Below are 7021 nucleotides of genomic sequence, written 5' to 3'. Positions count from 1 at the left end.
CCATTAGTGAAAGGTTTGCCTTTGCAGAGCCCAGAGAAAGGACTGTTTGCTCCCTCCCTGTAGCAGTCTTTCACATATCTAAAGGCTCTGTCCCCTGTACATTCTCATCCTTATTAATCCAAATAGTCCCATTAGTATCCTGATATTTAATGTTTTCTGGACTGTTATCAAGCTTGTTCTCTGCTGCACTTTCCTCCAGTCACTCGACATCATTCTGGAAGCGCAGTGCCCAAGCCAAGCATGCTGCAGGTGAAAAACATTTTAAAAAAAGGAAGAACTAAAACTGAACTTGCACCATGGGTTAGCAGGGCAAAATAATTGCTTTGCCTCTTTTGCAGGCTGCCTTCCTGTTCCTACCCCCCTTGTATGACATTTGCCTTTTTACAACAGCATAACAGCGGTGACTCATGTTTAGCCTGTGATTCACTCTACATTTTTTCTATGCAACTGTAATCCTGTTTACTTTTCCTCTTCCTGTATCTGGGGAACTGATGATGCTATGTCTAATAGACTACACTTGCACCTACTGAGTACTATATTTTGTGGTTTTTTTACAAAAAAGTCTCCAGTTTGACAAAATCCCTCTGAATTCTAATTCTGTTCTCTAGCACACTTTTAGCTGCTGTCTTCTTCATGCCCACTGCAAATGTAGCAAGCTTAGTGTCTCTTCTGTTCTTCAGGTGTTTGTTAAGTAGTATCAGATATAGGATAGACCCTTGAGGAACCTCTTTCAATATAATCTCTCCATTTTGATAGTGGCCCCATTCTGCTAACTCTTTCTCAGCCCTACTTTTTCTGACCCGCTGGGATTTTCAATCTGGGTCATATTGTCATTGTTTATTCTTGAGAAATGTTGCCAAAAACTTTACTAAAGTGAATATACATGACTTTTTAATACTTCTCTCCTTTGCATAACACCTATTACCTTATTGTAGAAGGATATCAGGTTGGTTTAACAGGATTTGTTCTTGAGAAATCCATGTTTATTGTTACTTGTCTGTCTGTCTTCTAATGCTTACAGATGGTTGCTTCATAATTTCCACAAACTGAAGCTACTTATATCTATAACTCACCAGCTCCTCCTTTTTCTCATGTGTACTTAACTTTAAGCCTGATTGAAATTAAGAGGGCTGCTTCCATGACTGTGAGAGGTATCTTCTGAATGGAGATGAGTAACCTGCCAAAGCTGTAGCAGTAGAACCAGGAGCAGAGCCAAGAAGCCCAACCTGTCCTTGCCTGCTCTAACATGTCTATAATCCCTGCACAACCTTTATTCACCTCATTGATTCCACTTCTCTTTATTTTCTTGATCCATTGATGGAACATTCCTGCAGATGTTAGCTTCTAGCAGCTGCCTCAGATTTTATAAAAAATTCATACAGATACTTCAGTTTCCAAGCAGATTTCCTGTGTTGTATTATGCTCCCAAGACCAGCTCCTTTCTGCTTCCTCCTAAACTGAAAATCACCTGGATCTGTGTTGTCATACCAACATCCAGGAAGTGATCTACTTAAATCTTATGCTTTTATTTTAAAAAAAAAAAAAGAATAGGTACAGAAATAAGCTCTATGACCTTGGCAGCATTTTGAGCATTATCCAGGATTTTAAGCCAGAAACCTTCATTATGAAGTGAAATGTATTTATCTTAGCTGAAAGGCGAGAGAGAAGGAAACAACTTACTGATCAGTGTTTTCCCCCAGAAGATTTCTGGTATGTTTCAAGAGGAACAACATATAAATAAATGCACACAATATTTTGAGTTTTCTTCCAGAACATGTACAGTCACTTTTTCCACATCAAACAAAAAATATAGTCTTTTGCACTTTAAGCCATCTCCAACAGTACACAAAATTCTCTCACTGTTTTATTTTCTTGGCTAATACCACTCTAATTCTTCCCTTTCAAGGCCTATCCAAGGAATCTGTGCACTACTGACCCAGAGGCATTGTTTCTCTAAACAGCACTGACGAAACAAATTATTAAGTTACTTTGTGCAGCTAAAAATACTGAATGTTATATACCACAGCTCTGTCAAGGGTGTCACTACTAAGTTGCACCGGTTAAATACTTCTTGGAACCAACCTTCATCTACTGTGTGTATTTTAAAACAATAGATGCAGGGGGAGGGGTGGGGGGGAAGTTGAAACCTAAACCAACTTATAATTTTGCCATATTTCTTTCTCAAAGGGAAAAAAATGCACAAAAACACTCCAAAAACCATGTGGCAGTTTTTGCCCCTCAAATTCCAGGTGAAATTCTGTCCCTATTTACCACAAGACCAAACTCTGGCACAGCTGCTATCATTTCTATGCTTTTGGGAATAAGCAGGGGAGAGCTCTTCATTAGATATTTTTTCCACAGGCTTTTGAAATCATGTTGAGTGGGGGCAGAGATCAGATCTCCTGTTCTGAATTGAACTGTACCTGTGGGACTGTTCATAGTTGCCTGCACACCCCATCTCCCCTCCACTGGAAGAGAGTATACCTCTACTGTGGTAGCAGCCAGCACTTCCCAATGCAGTGAAAATCAGCTGGAGTAACAAATAACTATTATTTAATTATCAGTCGGGCTCATTTCGATGGAATCAAGTTGTTGCCCTCACTTGCCCCATTCAGTGGCTCTGCTGACACGTGCCTGTAGAGAGAAGATGTGACAAGCAGCCCAGGGTTGGCTGGGTTTTGCCGCTAGCAGTGCTTGCTTGCCAGAGTGCCTATCAGCTTGTAATTTCATGTCTATGTGCAGTTTCTTGCAGGAACATGGCTTTATATTACATGCATTTCAGGGACAGATCCATTTTGCCATTACAACTGTTCAATAGGTAGTACAATGGGGATTGTTTTTTGGCAATTGATACACAACAATAAATAATCAGATCTGATAACACAGTAAGTGTATCACATACACACGTACTTGCAAAACCACATTTATTTCAATGGAAATAATACAGGCGGTTTTTGTGTTTAATATTACAAATAAAGATTCCATCTATTTCTAAATCCCTTCTTGACTGTATATTTTTTTCTTCCTAATTTTCCCTGTCTTTCTCTTCTTCCTTCCTCTCTTCTTCCTCCCTTCTTCCTCCCATCCTCCTGATCTGTAATTCTCCTAAGGTGAAAAAGGAAGGGAAAATTACAAAATAAGGCTGGGGAAAAGGGAACAAGAATGGCAAAACACAGTTAGGTAAACTGTGCAATCTGGGCCAAGTATAATTGTTCTTTAAAAAATTCACTTTTTAGATAATTTACATTCAAATTAGTATCACAACTGTGTGCTATTAGCAAGGGGTTGCGTTTTACATCAATTGGATATAATTATGAAGTTCCTCTGAGAGACAAAAATTAATTTAATATATCAGACAAGCAATTAACATTAAAATGTACATTTTGATCTATGACCAAAATGTACGATCAAAGGTACCAGATCAGACAACTTAATCTGAAACCCATTAAATACATGACAATATTTGATTTTAATGAACTACAGTTCTAGTCTTTAATGTTTCTTATTGACTTTTATTCTTAGACGCAAAAGTACATTTTCGTGAGAGAGGTGTTTGGCCTTGACTTCAGATCTACAGCAATTTCCACAGAAATTTCTGAAAAGAATGTTGGTCAGTGTTTTAAAACATAAGGGCCTAAATTTAGACTGTTAAATCTGTATTTAGCCCTACAACGTGCTGAGCACTCTGGCTGTGATCCAAGAAAGCACTTATGTGTTCCCATTAGCTTTAAAACACATTCAGGTCTATTATTCACTTTACCAAAATAACTGGACTCAAATACTTAAAAACAAGCATGTACATTAAGTAGCCTGTTGATCTCAGCCTTATACAACCCCCAGTCCCATTCTGCCCACAGCTAAGACCCTGACTCACTTTATTCGCGTGGCTTGCCCTGTTGCAGTAGTGGAACTGGCCATAGCAGTAAAACTACTCTGATTGCAGGGCTGTTTCTTCAAAAGGGCCAAATGCCCATCAGACGCATTTTCCGAACTTACTTTGAGACACACATTTTAAAAGGTATATTATGGACAATATCTGAATACAGTTACAATGAATATTCTGTTTCTACTTTTTGTTTATGATTGTTATTATTTATTGGGTTTTGCACATCCAAGTCCAACTCGTGGGCACTATTCGCCCACTTCTGAAGGCCTGATAAAAGTCCCACAGCAGCAGTTAAGAGTCAGTTTTCCATAGCTGGGAGGGACAGGGTAATAAATAGAAGGCAGTCTAGCAAAGGGCATTCAGGTGAGGCATGGGGGATAACAGAAACACTAGGGACAATGAAATACTGGTGTAGGTTGTTTAGGAAATGGACTGAACCTCCTTCACTGGAAGCCTTTAAGAACAGGCTAGATAAAGCACCTACAGGAGCAATGCTATTCCTCATGCTGTAGTCAGTCCTTCCTTAAGAGGCAGCATGTACTAGGCAAGTTTGTAAGGTCCCTTATAGCCCTGTGCAACTATTAGTATCAGCATCAGGCCTATATTTGGCTCTTTCTATGTACTGGCTAGCCCTCTCTGCTGATACCCTTGCATTTGCCCACACAGGACCTGTGTCATGATTCAGCTATGAGCAAGCAGCAGGATCAGACAATTTTTTGGCTTGTGCAAGTATTTCTAGCAACAGAAAAAAAAGATGTCATGTGAAAACTGGCTAAAATAGTTTCCATTCCCCTTTTGCATTTCCCAAAGCTATCAGCTGCAGTTGAAGACAACATCAGTCATGATCTAACAGAAATCCTGGTGGTTTCTTTAAAGGAGCACTTGCAGAAAAAAATACAAAACGAAACTTAAAGGAGTTAGTACATTGATAGTCATTTGCAAATGTGAAAGTCACTAGTTGTTGTTCAGGTTTGTAAGAGATCCAGCCTGCACCTAAAGTACCTGCTCCCTCCTCCAGAGCAAAACCATGAAAAAGGCAGTAGCCCTTGATGCTGCCTTCACCCGAAGTAAAGGAAAAAGCCTAGAGGAAGAAAGCAGATTGCGCTCTGGTGATTATACAGTAAGAATTTCCTCTAGGGGCAGCAAACCCACTTTTAAAAGTTCCCCTTGTGCCTGCCGCAGGGTCCCTCCCATTCCGTGCTGTGCCTCAGTTGTGCCAAATGCCAAGCTGGCAGTGTGGCTGCATCCTCGACAAGGGGCAGAAACCTTCAGTGGGAAGAGACAGGGCCAGGGGAGCACCATCTTCTTCCATTTTAATCCATTTTTCCTAATTGATAACTGCTCACATTTACCAGGCAAAATTAACCAGCCATAAATATAGAGGGAAGTGTTCATTTAATCACTTGTGTTACACTTCAGGGGATTTGTAACATCCAGCTGATCCAGAATTCATTGTTAATTGTAACGAGGCACAATATGCACATGCAAGATACACGTTGATCGATTGCTACACTACCCTTAGCTTGGGGCACTTTTAAACCGCCAAAATCAACCTTCTGCCTGGGAAATGTATAGTGAGGGAGTTTGGAAATAGGATTTGGAACAGGCTGGGGAGGTCCACTCCAAATCTGAACTTCCCCGGTGGGGAGATCTAGACTTTTCAAAGAAGGAAATGGAAACGAGGGAATGCTAGGGCTGACACTTTGATTTGAGACTGCCTCTGATAAACAAACAAAGAAACAAACAAAAACACAAACCAAACAAGAAACCCAAACAAAACCCCACAACAAACCAAATGAAAAAAACCCACGCTTGTTTTGTTATTTTACACATTTCCATTAAAATGTTTGGTGCTTGACTAAAAAGTCTTCAAATTTCAGGGTTATAGCTAAACCCCCAAAATGGCATCCTGAAAACTCAGAAATAGGAGCAGGCATTTTGTTTTTTGAAACTTTCTTTTCCTTTCAGCCTACAGTTTTTTCTCCATTCTGAAACGTATATAAATTCAAATAGTTGGGTAATCCTTAAATGTGTGGCTGTAGGTAAAAAAAGATTCCGTCTTCAGTTCACTCTTTCTACAAATAATTTCTGGGATACAAATCAGCATCATAATGGCATATTTACTGTTAAACATTTCCTTATGCCTGCAGTCCGGGGAACAAAACATGATTCCCAAAAGACTTCAATAGTTCCACTCAGTGTATTAGGAAAAAACGAAACAGGATACTATTTGTTGATGCTGACTTGGTTGCACCAACCTTTAGTTTTTGCACACACAAAAATAAATGCAACAAAAAAAATAATTAGACAAGAAGAGAAAAAAAAAATAGGTTTGAAATTTTGGGAATGGATTGGGGAAAATATTTGCTCAAAACTTGGTATCTAATGCAGACACTCATGCCCAACCACATGCACCTCCAAGCACAGAGGTAACAGTGACACACTAACCCTGGCTGCTGTGGAATTACATTCCTGCAGAAATCCAGGGAGGAAAAGTACAGCACTAGTGCCAATGGTACGTCCAGACATAGTTAGAATTTTCCTAGAGAGTGCAGGGGGGCTGCTTCTCTCTTCCCTGCACACACATTATGTAGCTATTGAACTCCGCAAGACTTGCAAAGAACACACGTTGTATTATCTTTTCATTTCCACGGCATCTGTACAATTAAAGTTTCATGCCTCATTGTGTCTGCATGTGATCATCTTGTACATGCATTTAAATTGCTACTCTTCCCTCTGATCTTGAGAGACAAAAGCAACACTGAATTCTTTTTCCATTATATATTTTTACAAAAGAACTATTGTAAAAATTAATCAAAGGTATGCTGGTTTTTATTGGGATTTTTTTCGTGTTTTGTTTTTTTTTTTTAAATTTTGGGGCGTACTTTTCCTCATATTGCAGTGGTTTTGAAATTGAAACGTTGCACTGCTGAGAAAGTGCCATGAAAATATAACCCACTACATTCCAGGAAAATAAATAAGCAAGGCCACCCAAATTTTCAATTAGTGCTAGTGCAGTATGCAGGAAATGGCTGGAGAACCGTCAAAGGCAGCCTTAGGCTGGGTCGTGGATACGGAACAGTGACAGGGAGGTTTGAAGCAGGAATACAGGCTCAGTGTGAAGATGGCTCTTCT

This window comes from Phalacrocorax carbo, chromosome 2 (assembly GCF_963921805.1).
Source record: "Phalacrocorax carbo chromosome 2, bPhaCar2.1, whole genome shotgun sequence".
NCBI classification, from domain to species: Eukaryota; Metazoa; Chordata; class Aves; order Suliformes; family Phalacrocoracidae; genus Phalacrocorax; species Phalacrocorax carbo.
This window is presented reverse-complemented; position numbering follows the sequence as displayed.